Here is a 23,330-nt window from a genome sequence, read left to right on the forward strand (position 1 = left end):
CTGGCAATATTCTTACGGCAGTCATTCAGCTCCAACATACTCGGACAACCACTATCATTTCCACTAATCTTCCCATTTCCGACCCTAACCAGCTTCTTTATTAATTACATAACAACGCTTTCAGCATCCAGACCACAGGGTGGCTGATGATCTGCATATAAGCAAAACCTCACTCAGGATATCCGGTTTGCCGGCCGACATTCGAAAAGAGAACCTTCCGAATACAAGTGCATGGCCAACCCGTTATATGTGATCAGCTTGGGGAGCATATAGAATATTAAAGTTTACGACATCGTGGTATATATGAAGTTGGAAATTCAGTAACCACTTTGACTCAAAGGTTTAAAACCGAAGATGTCATACTGAATTAAATATATAACCTTTTCCACGATGGATTTTATTTAAAGAACATCTGAAGATCAACTAATGAAACAGGATCCTCAATTATAATACTTTTTAATGAAGCATTTTTCGGTTAATGTTTTCACGATAATACATGGTTTCTGGTTCTGTAAAACCAGATACGAATTCAGCTGTGATACATATGGGGATATTCTTCTTCAGAAATGTGAATAAAAACAGGCACTAGAGCCCAATCCCTCAAGATTCAGAAAGTGTAAACATGTCATAAGGAGATTACAGTGTCGCAGGTTTAATTTTCTCTAATTACTATATACAAATTCAATCCGTACCTCACAGGAAACACATTACGTCTCCGCTACAGAGCCCAACCGGCTAATGCTGTTTAGGGAAACAGTCGCTGTTTGCTGTGAGAACCATACGCAACAGACAGATACATTTTGTGTGGGCAGAATGCAGAGTTCTAGTACGTTAAAGCATGTGTATATAATAACAACTGCCATTTTTAAAGGATCAGTAAATTGGTGCTAATGTTTTGGAGGAACCTGCTGACTAAATCTTTTATTTTACCCTCAAGCGTTACACATTTAGCTCGTTCAAAATGTTAGTATCTATTAAAAAATTTTTGAGATAGGAAACGTGTCTATTAAAAAATTTTTGATATAGGAAACTAAGATCATTCTTCCACCACGAATTTGAAATGAAGTCACTTGGGATTGAACCCAACTCTCCGGGCTTCAGACCGTCTCTGTGCGGCAAGGTGAACTGGGGTAAAACACTCACTTTGTACAGTGCAACGCAAAGGACTACATAGACCGACATAGACTGTATTATGTAGCTACAAAGGCATTCAAATAAACAGAAATGCTCTTGTGTGTTAAAGTAACGTAACCACACACAGCCCTTCTTGTTGTTTCATGACGGTATTTAAAACAAGTGGGACTGCCTGAATCTCCACAGTGAATAGGCCTACAGTTTGGTGTAATCTCAAACCCGATGTCATATGTTAAAATTAAAAGAACAGGGTACAAAAAGAAACTCAGAAGGGAACAGAAAACGAACTAGAGAGAACGTATATCAAAACAAAGGCAGAGAACATGTGGGGGGAATGTGAGACGCAAATGCAAATTAGTGCAATGAACATGCTTTCAGCATCACGTTATTAAAGAGTACGTAGCCTGGAGGTAAAGCGCCATGCATTCTTTACGTTTTCATTTACATAACACTTCCTGACTCCCAAAAAAAAAATACATTACTTCTCGTGAAATTTGAGGTTATCATCGCACTGACTATGGGGGCTAATCTCTCGTGGGATGTGAAATTATGTAGTTTACTACACACCGCCGTTTCGGAGAAACCTGCTGCCTCCAGCCTGAAGGGCGAGGTTGCAAATTCTTCTAACACGTCGGTAAATACCTACTAGACTAAACTGTATTAAATACCAGAAGACAGCAACCTTCACACTATGTCTCCTTTACATACTAACGGCCAATTCACTCCTCGGTGTTACATACTGTCTCTTTAACCTTCCAGACAAATGTTTTCTATCACTTTCCCATATTTTCCGTGCGTGCTACATGTCCCGTCCACTTCTTCCTCCGTCATCTGATCATCATATGATATGATAAAGAGTATAGACTATGAAGCTCCTCATTACGCAGTTTTCTCCAACCTCCGGCTTTTTCATCTAACTTGGGTCAAAATATTCTTTTCAGCCCCACGTTCGCAAGAACTCTCAATTTTTGCCGTGCCCTTCAAATAATAACCCGATTTCCACAGCTATATAAAACCATTTTTAATATTATAGTTTTGTAGGGTAATTAATTACCCTATCAATTAATTTTTGTACTTACAAGGCTCATCTCCAGAAACTGTTGTGGTAGAGTAGAAAACGTGAACATAGCTTCAAATGTATGCGGTCAGCACTTACCTGGAAAAAAAAAAGACAAAACTGTTTTATTTGATTAACGGTAATATTTCTAATACAAAAAAGTTCAAGTGTGATGACAACGGCAATCAAACAAGAAAATGTTTTAACCTTTTAAAAACACGAGTCACAGTCATAGTCAGAGTTAATTTACGACTGGCGGTTTACCACCAATCATTAGATCTTGCCGCCAAACCCCTCGAGTTCACGACCAGAGATTTTTCCCAACCGAAACCTTGCAATTATATTTCTTATGTACCATTCTTCATTAACGTACGAGTATATAAGATTCAGTCCGTACCTCACAGGAAACACATTACGTCTCCGCTAAAGAGCCCAACCGGTTAATGTTGTTTAGTGAAACAGTCGCTGTTTATTGTGAGAACCATACGGAACACAGAAATACACTGTGCGGGCAGAATGCAGATTCGCGAATGCTAAACCAAGTGGCAGACATATATACCACTGTGTTTTTAAGGGTTAAAGCGTATATGCACTGAAAACTATGAAACTCAGAGGATTGAGGTTTCCACTAAACTGAAATGTTACAGGAATTCCAGTGGTATTAAGGTTGCTTGCAAAGAGAATCTGCACGTCATGCAGTATGCATTAAACAAGTCTGTGAGAAAAGCAATAATGAGCATGTCGCATTCGCTTCAGTATGAGTCCTGTTACTGTCTCTTTCTCTCATATATACATACAAGTCGAGCTACCATCAGCTTATCCCACTACACCAACGTTAACCAGTTAGAATTACGGACTCCACATCACATTTGTACCACTGAAACTAATCCACCTGTCGCTCCCTGACATTGGAGATCACTCCATGACGTAGCAGCATGCGTCATCGTTAATTATCCAGCAGTTTTGCTTCACTTCGCAAATACCGCTATCAAATCGCGATGAAATGCTAATCAATTTTGGCGGATTTGAGGTTGTCACAGAGGTGACAAGCCTTCTGGCTTGTAACGAAGGTTTATTACCGTTGTCACAAGAGCCAAAACTGGTCCCTGTCTCGAATTAGATAAATCCAGGCTAAACCCTCCTATCTTATACCTTTAAAATCCATTATAATATTATCTTAATTCTCAAGCACCAGGTACATCGGTGGGTCAAGAAAATTGCCACTGGCCCTCGCCATTACATTCATTTTTGTTTCCGAGTCCCGCGGGTATATCATCATGAAATGGTTCTTTATATATACGTTAGTTGACAAACACCCGGTCTATCACTGGGTACCTCGGCCTGCACTTTTTTGTACATACACCTCGCTTGACAAAATCCAGCATATCAATATACACTGCTTCTTTATACACCTTACTTGACAATCAACCTGTACATGAATTTGCGCTGATTCTTTATGTACACCTCGCGTGATAAACACCCGGTACATCAACTTGCACTGTTTTTCTGCGTACGCCTCGCTTGATAAACACCCAGTACATCAACTTGGGCAACTTCTTTATATATACCTTGCGTGACAGACACCCAGTACATCAACACACACTGCTTCGTTATATACTTTACTTGACAAACACCTGGTACACCTATTTGCGCTGATTCTTTATGTGATAAACACCCGGTACATCAACTTGCATTGTTTTTCTACGTACGTCTTGCTTGACAAACACTCAGTACAAGAACGTGCGTAGTTTCCATTTATGAGTTGAACACGTGACACTGACACACGATGTTTGATTTCTATAAGGAACGTCACGGAGACGTCACAAGAAATATTCAATTCCTGAAACACAAACTGCAGACTGAATCTTGCAATGCTGGAGGCTTCGTGACGACGGGAAGATGAATGACGTTGACTTGACATCATTTTAGACGCTCACTGCTTCGTGACAGAACTGATTGGAATTCCAGCATTACAACTCTTACGTACCTACGTCATCACGTTACTTTCATACTGCCTAATCTCCCTATAGTCCGTCAAGCGTTTAGAATCACCTGATACGCCTAAAACTGAAATCACGCAGATAACTCAGAGGAGTTACTTTACGGCGCCGTCAGTATCTAGGCTATATAGAGCAGAGTGATAGGATGATTCAGGAATGGATTATACATTATTAGGAAGAAAGCAATCGTGACCTAATTAAAATGATATAATGGTGTTTATATAGGATAATTGAATAAAAACAAGAAATTTCTTAGTTAGGATACCTGACACCCCGGCGAGATTCGAGCCGGACACCTCCTCAAAACAAATATGATCACATCTTCGGTGGTAGAAGATGAAGTAACACGACTACACAAATCCGAAACGTCGGTAGACACGTACCAGACTAAACGATGTTATAACCAAAAGGATTAGGATATACATCTCTAAAAGCCGTGATTTTATACCTGGCTTCTGGTTGCGCCTGAGTAGAAGCGAGGATAAAAATGGCAAGTATTAGCCGGGTAGTGGCTGCATTTGAATTGTGAGAGGGAGAGTAGGTGACGCAGTATAACTAAGGCCCTGCTATAACCCATACACGCCCTACAATCATTGTCTCAGTGGACTCGACCAAATCCACTGGGCGTTCTGTTGAGAGCGGTCAGGTCTGAAAACATTAACAGGATTTATATGTACATCCTTATCGGTAAGTCACATGTCAACAGATGGTATACGAAGATGGTTATCGTAGTAGTAACACTCTTATTCTGGAGGTACTCGGTTCGAATCTCGATTGGGACACCGGGTGTCCTGAATGAGGTGTTTCATTGTTGTCCTCAGTTCCTCGAGGCTAATTACCGGATAATATTCCTTCCAAATTCTTTCTAATTCTTATAATATCCTACAGTTCTACGCATTCAGCCCATCTGCTGAAACAATCTTTAAATAACTCACAAAGATAAAAAGGCCGTGTCAGCAGAAGTGCCACTCCTGCACGCAGCTGTCTCTCTATACCTCTCACGTGTTGCTGGATTAGTCTCGTCCCCAGTCCATGTGGCCCAATCAATGTCATTACAGACCACACATAACGTAGGGGACAGGGACTATTAATAAACCTTGTTTAAAAAGCACTGGACAACTGCAAATTACAGACCCTCTGTTCCAATTAGTTAGACGCTGGTTCGTATCTGGCAGTGATCGGTAAAGACTGAATAGCGCAAATTGCGAAAAGTAGGCAAGGACAAGGTGAAGTTGTTCCTCTGCTTAATTAATTACTCATCACGCCATGAGTGGAGGTGCCTTGGCACTCCACGGAGGTGAGTGGTCAGCTTCACGCTTCGGCTTCTTTAGCCCCTGAGGAATCGAGTTTCGATTTCTCGGCCGTCCAGCCCGCAGTCTCGCCTCTACGCAAAACAAGGTTTTCGGGCAGGTAGGTGCAAAGATAATATTAAAATGTAACCTTACAGAAATGAAGTAAGTGAGGGAGGACTGTAATATTCTGAGGATATATCTGTGTGGCGCACTTGTTACCACTGCAGTTTTCAGGGTGCTGTTTACTCTTCGATCATGAACGTAGATTTCTTCGCGGCATATTTCACGACGCTCTCAATATCTAGACCAGGGGTGGGCAAAGTTTATAGCTAAAGGGTGGGATTACGGGAGGGTACCACACATAAACCGACTAAATACTCTTTAACTCGCATTATAAATGTTTACTGCTATAAACATCATTTTGAGATCCTGTTGGAATACGTCGCCACACTGCTTGAAAACCCTTATAAAGATCCCAAATTAAATGTAACATTACAGGCAAATTTTCGCAACAACTCTGCGGGCCGGATCCGACACGAGGGCCACATTTTGAGAATGCTAGCATGACAAACTGCTAATGAATTGAAAATGATTAGGAGTTAATTACATTATTAATGAAACAAACCGTTCATGACGGTGTATATTGTTCAACTATGAATTTTATACAAATATAAAAAAATAGTTAGGCGTTAATGGCAGGATAATATTATAACTGATATCAAAGAAATTTGGTGTGAGAGGAAAGACTGCATTAATCTGGCTCAGGATAGGATCCCCTAGTCGGCTTTTGTGAAGACGGTAATGAACGTCTGAGCTCTATAAAAAGTGGGTACATTTGAGCAGTTGAGCTAACTATTCGTTCCTCAAAAAGTCATCTGTTTCACGAAATATGCGAACGTAGACGGAAGGATAATATCAATATTGACCCTAAAGATCAAAGTATGAGGGTGAAAAGCAGATTCATCCGGTCCCAGATTTGGGCAGTGGTGTGCTCTGCTCTTGTGAATACGAGAATGCCACTTGATGAATGAGGGTGTTGTGTGCCGGTGTACATGTATATAAATGTTACGGGGCGTTTGTATGTTCCAGCAAATTGTTAAATAAAGCAAGGAATAATTATTCAACGCAACTTCACTGCAAATACAGCGGCTCTAATAGAGTTGCACTTGTTAGTGACAAAGCCAATCCAGATTCAAAGTGTGGATATTCCAATTAAGCGGGCAAACTGCTCTAATGAATTTAGAGCACGTCTCACTGAAAACCGTAATAAAATCCGTTACCACAAACTGGCTGTACGAAAACTGGTCGAAAAATGACACTCGAAATAGTCGCTTACCTTTATAATTAAACGTTACCAACTAAGTTGAAAATTTGAATGTCCCCGTTTCCGCCTACGGCTTCCACATCGCAGTGCTTGAAGAACACTTTGCGAAAATCACGATTTCGTTGAATTTACGGGCTACGAGAGAGCACAAACATTATTATTATCTAAGATTTGAGGTTTTCACGGCGGTGACTATGAAGAAAGCAGACTTTTGGGATTTGGCACCGTGTATATGTGGTGTTAACCGACGTTTCGGAGGAACGTATCGCCTCCATCTTCAGGGTAGAAAGAAAATATAAGAAATCCGCAGGCGAAGAGACCGTGAGAACCGGTACAAGCAGACTGGTGTTGGAAATATACACAGCTATGTGAGAGCAGTGAAGGAAAGGGGGAAGGGCAAGTCTACATGTGAAATCAGTGGAGTTGGAGGAGAGAGGAACTGGGACAGAAGCAGTCTGCTTGTACCGGTTCTAACGGTCTCTTCGCCTACGGATTTCTTATATTTTCCTTCTAATCTGAAAGTGGAGGTGATATGTTCCACCGAAACGTCGGTTAACACCACATATATACGGTGCCAAATCCCAGAAGACTGCTTTCTTCACTATTATTATCATTTGAGAACAGGGTGTTGAGGAGAATATTTGGACCGAAGAGAGATGAAGTGACAGGAGGTTGAAGAAAACTGCATAATGTGGAGCTCCATAACTTGTACTCTTCTCCAAGTATAATTTGAATGATCAAGTCAAGGAGGATGAGATGGGTAGGGCATGTAGCACGGATGGGATCGAGGAGGAATGCAGGGAATGCTGGGATAGCAGGAAGGAAGGAGACATCTAGGAAGACTAAAACATATGTGGGTGAATATTAAATTTGATCTTAGATAGGATGGGATGGTATGGATTGGATTGGTCTGGCACAGGATAGGGACCAGTGGAGGGCTCTCGTGAACAGGGTAATGAACATTCGGGTTCCATAAAATGTTGGGAAGTTTTTGAGTAGCTACACAACCGGCGGTTTCTGAAGAAGGGCTCAGGTCCATGAGTGATTATTATTATTATTATTATTATTATTATTATTATTATATCTAGATGTATAATGACAGGCCAGGGGCTGGTCGGCAGGGTTCGATTCATGCAATGGGTAAGATTTTTCTCTTCTTCACAGCGTCCAAATCGGCCCTGGGGTCCACCCAGCCTCCTATCCAATGGGTATTCGGGGCTCTTTCAACCGGCTGTAAAGCGGCCAGAGCGTGAAGATGATCACTCAGCTCCATCTAATGCCGGGGTCAAGAATGGTGGAGCTATACCTCCCCTCCCCCACATTCNCGTGAACAGGGTAATGAACATTCGGGTTCCATAAAATGTTGGGAAGTTTTTGAGTAGCTGCAAAACCGGCGGTTTCTGAAGAAGGGCTCAGGTCCATGAGTGATTATTATTATTATTATTATTATTATTATTATTATTATATCTAGATGTATAATGACAGGCCAGGGGCTGGTCGGCAGGGTTCGATTCATGCAATGGGTAAGATTTTTCTCTTCTTCACAGCGTCCAAATCGGCCCTGGGGTCCACCCAGCCTCCTATCCAATGGGTATTCGGGGCTCTTTCAACCGGCTGTAAAGCGGCCAGAGCGTGAAGATGATCACTCAGCTCCATCTAATGCCGGGGTCAAGAATGGTGGAGCTATACCTCCCCTCCCCCACATTCTTAATATCATAGTGTTTAATTAATTAAGCACAGGGAAATTTTATATTTTTCGGCAAAGGTTGACACTGCAATACCGACTCACACAATGCCGTTTCCTGCTGGCCACCAAGCAGCAACTAGTTTCCAGTTTCGTGTCCACGGGAACGATACGAAGAGAATCTGGAATGCATTACGACAAATGTCGCGCTGATTAGACCGTACAGAAACACGCTTGGATCTCCAACAGAAAGATCAACCGGTTAACATTGTTTAGGAAAATGATCACAGTTTATCATGATAAAAATATGAAAATAGTGAGCCTGAAAATAGTTGCACTGTGCCTTAGGGAGTGAGTTATTTTTGTCTTAGTCCCACAAATTAACATCTAGAAAAACATCGGAAAACTATAAAAAAAGACCGGTCTATTGCCCAAACACCAAACGTTTCACGCAGGTTAATTCTTTAAGTCGTAGTGATAACTATACGTACCACACTCTTCAAACATCTCTCCATTCTGGTTATAGAGTGTATTCATGTGTTCCGTTTGGCTCTCACAATAAACAGCGACTGTTTCCCTAAACAGCATTAACCGGTTGGGCTCTTTAGCGGAGACGTGATGTGTTTCCTGTGAGGTAGGTACTGAATCATTTTTATAATACGATTCAAGCTTCCAATTTCCAAACACATAGATGGTCTTGGAACAAAAATAAACATTAGTCGTGGGTTTCCAGAGGGTCCGAAAACAGGAGACTGTGCTGGCGAGGACCAGCAACAAATTACTGCTATGCTATGCTATGCTATGCTACGCTTAAGGTTAACACATAATTCAGATATTAACATGAACATGTGAACATCACCACAACGAGATAATATGACAGCTGTGTGGAACCTCCAAACGAAAAAGCAGTACATATTTTTGTGACTAAATAAGGAGGTAAGGTTTAGAGCACCCACGAAGAGAACAACGAGCATAAGAACACAAAGAATGAAGATGGGGAAAAGGAGATGAAGGAAAAAAGAAGACGCATGAAGAAATAAACCAAATTGAAAGAGGACATAATCTGCATATTTAGCGGCCTCCGTAGTCTAGAGGTAACGTTCCCACCTCATGACTCGTGGTACGCGGGTTCAAATACCCGGCGGAGGTCGTCGAATTTTTAAGGGCGGAAAAATTCAGGGAACAAGTCCTCCGGGAGGGACTTTAATCTGTGTCCCGTGTCGTAACTTTACGGCACGTAAAAGAACCTCATATCCCCAAAGGGGATCACTGAGCCAAATTCCAGGACGTTTCCCGCATAACAATAGTCTCTAAGGCCTCTGATAGATGGGGGAAGCATTGTAGACACCGCTAAGCAAGTGGCCGAACTCGATTGCTCGGCGGGACTGATAGTACGCACCATTTATCGGTAGGGTAAAGAGACTGGTAGAATATCATAGAGGGAAGCACAATAGATCAAACTAGTCGCGTTGCATGGGGAAACCCACCCTCTCTAAATAACTAACTAACTAATTTGCATATTTAGGCCTATTAACCTACTTGATGTGACATGATAGAAACATCAAAATGACACAAGCAACTAAATACACATTAGTCCCACCTTCTGACTGGAGGAAACCATACAAGTTATTCACGTGGGGCCTAGCGCTGACGCCTCATGGCAGTTGGACTGACAATTGCAGGTAGACCGCCGGCAATTCTTGCAGCCTCTGAGGTCCAGACATAGCCAACAAGGCCTTATAAGTTATATAAGAAACTGTTTCAGTTGCATTTTATATCCTACGAATAAATCAGCTCTGTGCCATTCGATTCCACATAAAAAAGGCAAACCTTCATCCAGCGGAGTAATTTGCAAGTGCAGATGTACCCCGTGCACTTCAAATGTTATTCGGTAACAAAATCAAATTGAATCAACTCTCCATGGAGTGAGGGCAGTAAAACTGACATCCACACCATTCGGCATTTACAGCTGGGACTCAAACCTCCATAAAACGGGCGCTGTTGCCTCCTCCCAGGATGAACTGTCTCTCCTGTTTGCGTCCATCTCAGGATCTCCCGCTCCTCTTAAACTTTCAATAAAAAAAGAGAAAATTCGCTCGCGATTTCGCATTCTTCGCTGAAGTGAACGTTGATTTCCTGTAAAGGCAAAGTCGCCCGTCGTTGGGGGTAGCGAAGGTGAGAAGTCGGCATCACGCTCTGGTTGCCTTACCCCCGGGAAACATCACCCGGTACCAATTGGATAGGAAGCTGGGTGGGCCCAAAGATCTGCCGGGAATTGAACTCCAGTCCTCCAACCCTCAGCCCGTTGCTGTACCGATTTCGGATCTGGCGTACTCTCTCTATAGAAGATAAATCTGCTATTCCAATTTGTACACATTCGTAAATATTACTGGGAGTCAGGATGGCGTAGTCGGTATAGCGACGAGCTGGGAGGCCGAGGTTCGTTTCCTGGTAGTGTAAGATTTTTTCTTCTCCACAGCGCCCAGACCGAATGTGGGACCCACTCAGCCTCCTACCCAATGGATACCGGGGGCTCTTTCTCTCTGGGAGGTAAAGCGGCTGGGACGTGAAGCTGACCACTCACCTCACTGTGGCGCCACTCACCCGTACGCTTTCATGGCATGGTGCTTTATTAGGCGTTTTTACTGAATGTTATTAGGATGATGAAATCATGGAGGATCAACTGGAGGGATACGCTTCCGATAGGGGAGGGGGTTATATTGTAATGCTTCCAGTACCGGAGGCTCTAAACCGTGGCATGGCAGAACTGCTGAATGGCGAGTTGGTGAGGGTTTGGAAGCAAGTGTAAGTAGACTGATTTTGGTACTATCCTAGACTTGTAAGAACTGAGGAAAACCACGAAGAAACGTCAGTTAGGATGGCCTGTCTCATGGCCAAATGAAAGTCTAGAAAGCCCTCTCGATTGTAAGGTTTCTCCACAGGGAGGACCCACAATTCCCGTAAAGTGTCCCTTGTTAACCCTACGTGGCATACTGAAACACATGAACTGAATCTATTCATTGACAGCTGATCACGTGGCCGCGTGGTCCAAGGCATGAAATGTTTTCGCCCGCTCAAACACCAGGATCGTGGGTTCGAATCCCACTCGAGGCATGGACGTATATGTGCGTTTATTCTGTGTTTGTGTAGGTAGAGGCCTTGCGACTGGCTGTTCCCCGTCCAATGAGTCCTACCGACTGTCTAAGATTAAGAAACAAATGAAACGAAGCATTTCACGGATGCCCTATGCTCCAAGTGGGGCCAACAGGGATAAAGATATAATCAATGACAACAAAATCTGTGACAAGTTTTTGAGACGGTCTGTGCTGACGTCAGCACGCAGGAAGTACTTGCTAATTACTGCAGTGCTCGAATCAAGTGTCGGACAGTTCTGTTGAGAGGTGAGACGCGCGCCATTTAACCCCGCTCTGTCAGGCCAATTAGAAGCCAATCAACTTAAGGCAGGCAGGCATCCCTCACCTCTTGACAGCGTGCAGAACTGCAGTTCCGGCCCCTGTAATGCTGATCTACACAGGACCATATCTGAGACAGGGATAACTGCGTCTACTGGTCTCATTACAGTCTACACAGATGGTAGCTACATTACGCGACTTCACGGGGATGTAGGGAAGTCACAGCTGTGCTTAGGAAGGCCTCTTAACATGGGACTCTGTCTCAATTAAATTCTTCTACCCTAAGGAAGGGTGCACAAGCTTCCTCCGAAACGTAAATGAGCACGTACCTTTTACTCCTCTATCCTTAAGATGGAAGAAGCAGGATACGAAACGTATAATAGTAAGTTACTCTTCTACCCCGAACATGAAAGCAAAAGGTTCTTCTGAAACAAGGAGGAAGTTACAGTTACAACCTGAAGATCGAGGCACTAGGTTCATCCGAAACGTTGGTACCTATCAGACTACACAGCGTCACATCCCTATTCACACCAAGCGGGCCGTCATAGAGGTGACGCTCTAGTCCTGAATTCGGGAGGTGCTCGGGTTCGAACTTGGCCGGAATCCGGTTCTCCTGATATCTTCTGTCATTTTCCTCCGTCACTACAGGCAAATGCTGGAATAGTTCTTCTATCAGGCCACGGCCGTTTCCTTCTAAATTATCATTCATCAATTACTGTACCATTCGACGCTATACAGGCTATATCGAGGGTGTGTAAACTACGGTTTGCAGGCCAGACCCGGCCAGGGAAGCTATTATAAAAAAGAAGTACACCTTTTAGTATTATTTTTATTTGATTAGACATTTTTATTATTAAAACTTGTCTGTAACTACAAGTATATATCATCCTCTTTTAACATTAAAGTTGTGAGTAATGGACATTCATTATGCAAATTACACTTTTTTTTCCTTGGCACTACAGCCCCAGTGGGCCTAGGCCTACCTCCATGAACTTCTCCGTTCACTTCGGTTTTTCTAGATCTTACACATTCGGTAGGACTCCTTTGGCGGGTGATCAGCTCGTCGCAAGGCCTCTACCTGTACACAAACACAGAAAAACGCACACACAAATTAAACATTCATGCCGTGAGTGGGATTCGAACCCACGATTCCGGTTTCCAAGCGAGCGAAGACAGTACATACCTTAGACCGCTCGGCTACCGTGACCGGCAAATTACACGTTTACACTCAGTAAATATTCCGGAAAGAACACTGCCCTGACGTCTTTAAAGCCAGACAAAACATTTACAACCCCTAATCAATCCGTTCGAATATGATGTTTTCCCACCCCTGGTTAAATCCTGATAACGTCATACAATAATCCACGCGGCGTCAAAGACGAGAGATCTTTATAAACACTGTCGCGAGAACGTCAGGCCTCAATACAGTTCGTATTTTTCAGTTCTGCCAACCTGACTTCTGACGTGAACTAAACTGTCTCTGAGTACTTCCTTTCCGTCAGACACTGATATGCTGCATACAGTCTGACAGTGAGAGAGGTTCCAAACTGCAGTTACATGGCATCGCATCGCCTACGCATGCCAGCTCCAATGTACGAGTATAATTAGAGCAGCTTAATCCCCGCGGCGGCCTCAACTGGAGAGAGGCATACCAACCTGGCGACAGGAGGTTTCCCGTGGTGCGTACCGATCTGACAGGTGCAATTTGCTACCGACACTTACCTCCAACAGGGCACGTTCATAAATGTGTTTCATTAACTAACTTCACTCCTCACACACGAAATTATTACCCAGATTTGGTGCTCTAAGTTCATTTTGTTTGTTTCTTTCTTTGTTGCGGGTTATTTCAGGACACTGCCAACAGCCAGACCATATAGCATCTACTCGTAATGGTATTACGATAGAAAAACCGGAAAAAATAAATATTCTTCTGTGTTGCAACATATGCGATTAGGAGAAAGATCATCGTTTCAAATAAATATATCGCCTCCATCTTCAGGGTTGAAGAGTAAACTAAGAAGTTTTCTTACTACCTTCTTTCCTGGCTTAGGCTTCAACTCTGAAGATGCAGACGATGTGTTCCTTCGAAGCATCAGGGAATTTTCCATCTACGCAGTATAACAGTGACCTTACTCTTTATGTCCACCACGGTGATAACCTCAAATCTAACTACAGTAAACCATCGCTAATCCGAAGTAATTGGGGTGGAAGAAGTCATCCGGATTAAGCGAGAATCCGTCTTCAGGTAAAAACCTACTGAGTTAGGCCCAATCGATAGAGCTGGTCCCTGTCTCCGGAGACATAATCCAGTTTTCGTAACGTAAACAGGGAGGTGCTTTAGATAAAAACAGGACGATGGACAATGTCCAGAAACATAATATTTGTATATTCCCACTTATTTTGTTGCACCACCTAGCTGACTGATACAGCGGTAACGCTCTAAATACGTATTCAGAAGGTTCCTGGTTCGAATGTTGGCTGTGACACCCACCGTTCAGACTGAGATTTTTGTGGGTTTCTTGTCCCTTCAGGCAACTACCAGGATAAATACCTCGATTAGGACACAATGTTTTTACAGTTCATTACTCGTCTCCTGTCCGACACGATATACTCTACATAGTGTAGCATGGTGCTGATCACAGGAGCCGGCCGTGCGGGCTGAGGCATGAACTGTCTTCGCCCGCTCGAACGCTGGGATTGTGCATTCGAATCCCACTCAAGGCATGGATGTCTGTGTGCGTTTATTGTGTTTGTTAGGTAGCGGCCTTAGCGGCCTCCGTAGTCATGACTCAAGGTACGCGGGTTCAAAAACCCGGCGGAGGTCGTGGAATTTTTAAGGGCGGAAAAATTCAGGGAACAAGTCCTCCGGGAGGGACTTTAAGCCGTGGGTCCCCTGTCGTAGCTTTACGACACGTAAAAGAACCTCATGTCTCAAGGAGACTTCTGAGCCAAATTTGTAAGGACATTTCCCGCCCAACAATAATCTCTAACGCCTCTGGTAGATGGGGGAAGCATCTAGATACCGCTGAGCCAGTAGAGGCCGAACTCGCTGGCTGAGTCGGGACTGATGGCACGCACCAGTACCGGTAGGGTATAGAGACTGGTAGAATATCACAGGGGGACGTACAATATATCAAACTGGTCACGGTGAATGGGGAAACCCACCCCCTCCAATAATAATAATAATAATAATAATAATAGGTAGCGGCCTTGAAAAGCGATGATCCACCTTCCAAGGAGCCCTGCCGACTGTCCTAGGATTAAGAAGATGGAGTGAAACAAAGCGTTTCACGGATGCCCTATGTTCCAATGTGGGAACAACAGGAAAGAGACAGAGAGACAGAGAGTCTAGCTCGTTAGAACCCCCCCCCCTCGCACATACGAGTATTATCAACGCGACATATGCAATTCCAGACGCAATACAGTTAGTGCAGGTTTACTTTTTCTGAACACGCTTGAAATTGAACGGACCTACAGACCCTTGAATCCCATTATTTTCATGGAAATGTAAATTAAAGCTGTCACGTGTATATTAATGATGAGAGCGCAATTACTATCACGCCTCATTAACTCAAGTAACTAATATAATTGCAGCAATATCTGGCAACTAAACACTGTTCACAAGCCCTACCCTGCTGTACTTTCGAGTTTACATAATAATTGCATCGCCACAAAACTGGTTACCTAATCATTCATCCTTCAAAGCTCAGTGGTTACTACAAGCACCACCTGTTTTAATTATAAACTCTGCATCCCCCCACTCCCACAGTATTTTATATAATTCTCACAATAAACTTCGACTATTTCGCTAAACAGTGTTAATCTGTTGGACTTACAAATGGATACATAAAGTTTCTGTGAGGTACATAATGGATACATAATGTTTCTGTGAGGTACATAATTACTTGAACTGGCTGTTAAATTTTCTTTTCTCCTCTCGCTCCCACTTTGGAGCATAAGGCTGATTTGTCAGTTTCATGATCATTTTACAGACGGTAGGACTCCTTGGACGAGTGATCAGCCCATCGCAAGGCCTCTTCTTAAACACAGTACAACACAAATAGAGAATAAACACATACACATACCAAACATCCATGCCTTGTGTGGGATTCGAACCCACGATCCCGGCTTCCGAGCGAGCGAAGACAGTACATGCCTTAGATCGCTAGGCTACAGTGACCGGATGCTGTTAAGTAACTCCCCCCAAAGAACAAAGAACAAACTTTCTTTTCAGGGAATAAAGTAGGTTATGAGATCGCTATGCAGTCTGAGTGTGTACACCTGTTAACACGGCATTATACATCAGAGTGGATAATAAATTTATGAAACACCCTGTTTTCTACACATAACATTCGTCATCTCGTAATTTATCACGTGGCTGCTGAGAAAATATAAATGTAGGTACGGCGGTCTTGTGAGCTCTTGTCATTCTGGACGTGTATGACTGACGAGCAAAGCAATTAAGACTTAGTAAAGAAACAAACGTTTCTCCCCAACTTGTATCACACCTCAGAGATTTGCACAGCCACAAGTTTCAAGTTCTGGAAAGTAATTACTGAGTTTTCTCCGAAAATTAAAAAGTTGCTCAATTGGAACGCAAAATGACAGTTGCGGCAAGATTCTCGTCTCCCTCTTTAAGAGAGTGAATCTTAAAATTAATTTTAATTCCCAATTAAAAATAACGACGTTGAAATTATTACAATTTTAAAAGAAATGCCAGCATGGTTTATATTTCTCAAGCGATTATGAAGTCGGCACTGAGCCTCTGCAGGAATCCAAAACCTGAGGGTAGCGGACCGCTTCTGGCCCTTTCGTTCACTTGTAACTACGTCGTAAACTGCAGACTTCAGCAAAATGTACACTGAACAACGTGCGTTTTGTTCTTCCCTCCAACTTCCATTTGAAACATCTTTCTCCGCCTTAAATATTGTGGCATATTACCTCAGAGAAGAACTGTGAAGCCATCACAAGCAGCCGCTCCTAGAGAATGCTCTGCAAGCACGCATGTTGCTAGGCAACAGCTTCGTAAGCAAACAACATTACCAGAGCCATCGATAAGTAACGTGCCCATACAACAATGGAGGAGCCGTTGGAAGAGGTATTTTCTGTGATGTATAAATATTTAGTAGATTTGAAGAAAGTCGTCTTCTGGGTTTAGGCGCCGTGTATTCTTCGTTTTGGCCGACGTTTCGTAAGAACATATCGCCTCCATCTTCAGAGCAGTTGAATGGCTTGGAATGCAGAGAGCAGTAGCTGTGCTTGTGATGAGACATGTATGCCAGTATGTATGTGTGTAAGAGGTGGGCCATAAAATCCGGCCCTTGCACTGCGATCTATTGTGCTTCCCCGTTGGATTAACCCTTTATTAATCCTACACTTCGAATGAAATGTAGGACTTGTTTACGGGGGCGTCATAAAAGTCACTTGGTTCCATGAAGAACTGACCCAGGTGGCAAAATCTTAAGTAAGCTGTAGCCTCACAATCACACAGGATGTGTGTGGCTGATTCGTCTTCTTGTAAGCACCTCTCACAGGTTGGGTCACCTGTCAGTCCAAGTTTGAAAAGGTGTCCTCTTTGGTGGCAGTGCCTCTAAGTAATCCTACCACCCATCTTAACTGATTTCTGTTTAATTTCAACAGGTCCTTCGGTCTTCTGGCAGAGGGCCCTGATATAAATCCCTTTGCCTGTTTGAGTCCAATTATGGATTCCCAGTGATTTTTTGTGATTTCTGTTAGTCCAGTCCCTGATCGCTTTTTTGGCAACTCTAATTGAGATGCCGCAAGCTGCTTCAGGTCCTATGAACGGTTGTTCAGATCCTGTTCTTGCCAGCTGACCTGTGGTTTCATTCCCAGCAGTACTCTCCTACTGAGATGCCGCAAGCTGGTTCAGGTCCTGTTCTTGCCAGCTGATATGTGTGATAAGGTAAGGTATAGCTATCCCTGTCACAGGCCGTGGAGTCCCGTCGGGTTGTGAGTTGTCGAGACTCTAACATTTTCTAGACTATCGGCTCACAGATGGCGGTGAGGTTGTCAGCCTTACGCGCCGGTAGCTCTTTACTCCCAGGAAGATTCCTAGTACTCATTGCTGTTAGAGGCTGAGTCGACCCCAGGGCCACAGTGCGGCTGGAAGTATTAGGTCAATTGAAGATATCCACCTCATCGGGAATCGAACCCGCGACCTTCCGGCTTGTAGCCTCAACCAACTACGCTACCGCGTGCCCCCCTTTCAAGTGTGATAATAGGCCTAAATACACATATTGTGTTCATTTTAAGAGGCACGAATTTCTTCTAAATTTCCCTTAAGAACTCAGTTGCTACCTCACAGAACATGCGCATGAACTACAAGGCCCAAACGGTTAATGATGTTTAGGGAAATAACCTCCGTTTATTGTGAGAATCTCAAGAAACATATAAATTCTCTGTGGGAAAAGTGCAAAGCTTTTTAATGCTAAAGCACGTGGTGCGTACTATTTACCGCTGTGCTTTAATAAATGTGATTAAAACAGATCTATCTTTACAAGTGCCCTTTGCACTATTCGATGGGCCCGACATATTTAACAATCCATCAATCTGGGTGAGTTTAATTAGAATTTAAGCCGTCATGTGACGGTCGGTGTCACCGACTTTATCGAACAGAGACCAGTGACGTCATTAGCGAATGATGAATGACAAGGAACAGGTTTATTGCCAGGCGCACCACAGACTCGAACACAGGATAAGCAAGGTCATGCAGCGTGTGTATATAAATACTTATACAGAATAAAAAATGCGAATGATAAAAGAAATAAATTATAAATATTATTAAACATAAAGGTAAGGTAAATTTGTCGCTGTGCTTAACAAATCAAGCACTACGCCACGAAGGCGTATGGGGGAGTGGATATATATATCCACGTTTTCTTGACCTCGGCACTAACTGGATGTGAGTGGTGAGCTTCACGCCCAGGCCACTTTACCCCACCGGGAAAGAGCCCCTTGTACCCATCGGATAAAGATGAGCGGACTTCAGAGCCGGTCTGGACGACGTGAAGAAGAGAAAATTTTTACCCCCCCACAGGAAATCGAACTCCGACCCCTCGGTCGTCCAGCCAGTAGCCAGTCGCTATACCGACTGAGCTATCCCGGCTCCCTATTAAACATAAAGAAGAAATATATTAACAGATTATACGAAGGCAAAATATTGGAACAAAATTAACCCCTCCAGTTGCCCGTGCCATAGCTCGGGCGGTTAGTCGCCTGCTTCCCACCGCGGCGGTCCGGGTTCGAGCCCGGGTCAGGTCATGTGGGATTTGTGGTGGACAAAGTGGCATTGGTGCAGGTTTTCTCCGAGTACCTTGGTTTCCCCTGCCAATTCGCATTCCAACGCTTGCTCCACAATCATAATCATCTATCATCCGGAGCTGGTATAAGAGGCCAAATACTGCAGTTGCCGCAGTACCACGAGCACTCACTTCATGATATTTATGGAGTGTGACGTCGTGTAGTGTGGCAGTTCTTTGCCAATGTTTAGCATGCAGCAGGTTCTTTCAAAATACTTGTACAGTGCGTTCGCATTTCATGCGAGGATGCCTTCCTCAAGACCCCGCCTAACTCAAAACTCGCATAATTCAAGACAAGTTTCGAAACACGTGGTTCTTGTTGTTTTTATTTTTCTTTGGGGGTGGGGGAGTTGAAGATTCGTATTATTTCAAAACATCGTTCTTAAAGTAAGACTTCATTAATATATATTATATCGCATAATTTGAAATTCGCATAAAATGCGACGGAACTGTACTTAGATCTATGTAACAAACAACACAGCGTCACGTTCCAGAGAGCAGCAGACTTCATAGTTTCAATTAATGCGTCACCACAACTTTTTTTCACCAACAACAGATGTATTTAAGAAACTGCCTGATGAACCAAACATGGCTCGAAACACGTACCAGACACTAAACTAAAATCAACGTTGGTACAATCATATTGGATTGGTTTTGTTTTAAAAAAAATGTTGTGTTGAGGCGACAGGAAACCACACTGTAACACACAGCAGGACACACACAATAAAGATTGAATAAATGCTTTATTAGGTCCATTATAGTTTACACTTTGGGCTTCCAGTGGTCGACTGACCAGTCCTACCCCTTGCACGAAGCTTAAATTACAATTCCCACAGTGTACTTGTACATCATATCTGTGGTACATTAACACTTTAATGACATGTATCCTGTTGCCGCCGTTGCTGATTACTGGACGAGTTAATACGTTCTACTTCGCTCTTGTGTGATATTCATAGTAACTGCCATGGGGACATCAAATCTCGCACGAAACCTTTCAGTTGCTATAAAATCGATCGTAATGAAATTCCCTCTTCCACGTGTCCGTCTCCCTTCGCGTATTCCGACTCAAATTTTGTAATCATTTCATATGTTTCTCCCACGCGTGCTACATGAACCGTCCAGCTCATACTCCTCAATTTGACCACACTCACTCATGGAACTGAGCCCTTCCTGAAAAGCCGCCAGTTGCGCAGCTACTCAAGAACTTCCCAGAAATTTATGGAACACGAAGGTTCATTACCGTGTTCACAAGAGCCCTCCACTGGTCCCTATCCTGAGCCAGATCGATCCAGTCCGTACCATACAATCCTATCTCGTTAAGATCCATCTTAATATTGTCCACCTACCTACGTCTTGGTCTTCCTAGTGGTCTCTTTCCTTCTGGTTTTTCCACCTATAACCTATATGCATTGCTCTTCTCCCCTATTTTCCAAGTATCCAATCTCATATCCATTTTCTTTCGCTTAGGTCGTTTATCCAAAGAATCCGTCCAGGTGTGGTCTTTCGTATCAAGCTTATCTTATGCAGTGAGGAGTTGTTAGGACAAACTTCGCAACTCCTCCTATTATATCATCCCTCTCGGGGTCAAGACAACCCCCTCAGCACCCTCAGTCTGTGTGTTTCCCTTAATATGAGAGACGAAAATTACATAGGTTGTACCTCCTTGTAGTTCGGAGAGGGATGGACGTTTAGCAGGAGCACATCGCGTTCATCTCCAGGACAGAAAAATAAATGAACCAAGAAACCTCGAGCTTGCTGCCTCCTTCTCCTGGTTTCTTACTTAACTTACTCTTCGACAATGAAAACTGAGGCGAATGTTCCCCCGAAAAACTGGTACAACCGATAAACGGCAAGCTGTATTGTGACCTGCATGAGGACTTCAAACGCAGGACGCAGGAATCTTACGCGACGTTACACATAATGGGCTCGTCTAGAGATTGAGGCTAACTGGCCTAACCCAGCAGGAAACTTTCTTCCCTTACGCCTAATGACCTTCAAGGAGTGTGGATAGCTCAGTCGGTATAGTTACGGGCTGCACGGCCCTTGTTCGAATCCCTGCAGGGATGTCTTTTTCTCTTCTCCACAGCGTCCAGACGGGCTCTGGGGCCTAACCAGCCTCCTAACTAATGGGTAATAGGGGCTCTTTCCCTGAGGGTGAAGCAGCGGGGTCGTAAAGCTCTGCATTCACCTCCGTCTAGTACCGAGGTAAAGAATGGTGGAGCTATACCTCCACTCCCCCCACGACTTCATGGTATAGTGTTTAATTAATTAAGCACAGTGAGAACTTTTTATACCTAATGACCTTCAAGCAGAGAGAAATGTAGCATGCCCTATATCGTGGAACAATGTACTCCGAGGGGTTGCTCCCCGTCCCCCGAGTACCACTCCATGCGAGATCCGGCGGCTTATTCTGCAACTTCATAGCTTCCCTCCGACACCCGAGACCCGCCAGCGACAGGAGACCCAATTAAAGTTTAAGCCTATAAATACAGAGGTAATTAAAATGGAATAAATATTATTACGTTGGTTATACAGAAGCCCCAATGTTAGAGAAGTCGCTCTTTGTAAAATTCGTGTAATTACTAATTAATGAAGTTCATATTGGAAAATGAGGGCTTTAATGGAAAGTCTCAGGTAACAAGACAAAATCTGGTGACGTGAAAGTGTTGTGTGAGGGAACATCCTACGAACTAAAGATACAGGTCAGTCGGCGAAAAGCATGTCTCGTTCAGGTAGGAAATGGATTTTTAAATATTATCTAGATGAATTACAGGCTTAACATCTTACAGCACAGTGGTAACTATAAATACCACCTGCTTTAACATACTAAAACTCTGCATTCTGCCCACACAGTGTATCTGTGTGTTCCGTGTGGTTCTCACAATAAACAGAAACTGTTTCCCTAAACAGCATTAACCGGTTGGGCTCTGTAACGAAGACGTAATGTGTTTCCTGTGAGGTACGGACCGGATTTATATATCATTTATAAGAAATTTGGTCGTTAAAGCAAACCCCAACGGATTAATCTGGTATAGGACGTTGTTGGAGGGACGCGGTAGCGCAGCTGGTTGAGGCATTATGCTAAAAGCCGGAAGGTCGCAGGTTCAACTCCTGATAAGGTCATTGGATTTTTTTCAATTGACCTAATCCTTCCAGCCGCACTATGGCTCTGGGGTCGACACAGCCGCTAACAGAAATGAGTACCAAGAATTAATTAAAATAATTTTCCTGGGGAGTAAAGCGCAGTCGCCTCGTAAGGCTGACAACCTTACCGCCATCTTTGAGCCGACTGTCTAGATAAAGTGGGACCCTTAACGTCTCAGAACCCTATGGGCCTTCACGGTCTGGTACAGGGATAGCTTTACTTTTTTACTTATACGACGCTGTTAAAGCCGACAAAACTATTTTTCAAAATTACAAGTAGACGCTGATTTCGAAAACCAAAATCCCGCGGCCCCTGTCTCAAGCCACTGCTTCTAACCAACCTAACGTCTTCACTTTCACACTGCCCTATCAGAAGAATGGGCGTAGCCCAGGAAGTTTCTGTCAAAAAGACTCTCTTTCTTTTCTCCTCCCCAAGTAATAAAGTGTGTCTCCCATGACTTTTTATTTTCAAAGGCTATTCTGCTATACTGTCTATCTCTCTCTCAGTGCTTAAAAGCTTAATAAAAATGCAACAGGAAATGGACACGGAGAACCCTTGAGTAGGAAATAAAAGAAACTGGAGCTTGACTTCGGTCAGTCAGGCCTTACTTACGACCGTTCAAGACGCGAGCTGCCACTTGGCAGTGGGTAAGGGATAACCAACACAAGCCTGTAACAGGCAATCTCGGTATGGGGCAGGGTTCCCCCGCGATTTGATGCCAAAATCACAGGAGCTGATTCCCGTGAACACCCTAAGTCAAAAATATTACACCAACATCGGTCATGGTCTCAACTGAAACTGAAATGTAAAACATACGCAAAGCTATATCTACCAGAATACACGGCGTCACATAATATGATAGTATACTTCACAGTCACCACTGTAAGGACCTTAAATCAACAAATCTTTTAGATGTTTTTATTCTGAGATTGAAGAAAAACATAAATATACTTCCGAGGTGA

At 43.4% G+C, this 23,330-nt stretch overlaps 1 protein-coding gene across 4 annotated transcripts in view; it reads right to left on the reverse strand.

The window, feature by feature from the left end:
- The window catches only part of LOC111874178 (dopamine D2-like receptor), a 476,109-nt gene that overhangs the window by 274,288 nt on the left and 178,491 nt on the right, over positions 1 to 23,330 (reverse strand). The window contains exon 1 of one of the 4 annotated variants that reach the window (XM_033755366.1): positions 3,760 to 3,782. The exons of the other annotated variants lie outside the window; for them this stretch is intronic. The gene's annotated coding sequence lies outside the window, so the exon portion shown is untranslated. Of the gene's footprint in view, positions 1 to 3,759; positions 3,783 to 23,330 lie in introns of those variants that run through there. 4 annotated transcript variants of the gene reach the window in all.

Source organism: Cryptotermes secundus, unplaced genomic scaffold (assembly GCF_002891405.2).
Source record: "Cryptotermes secundus unplaced genomic scaffold, Csec_1.0 scaffold26, whole genome shotgun sequence".
Taxonomy (NCBI): domain Eukaryota; kingdom Metazoa; phylum Arthropoda; class Insecta; order Blattodea; family Kalotermitidae; genus Cryptotermes; species Cryptotermes secundus.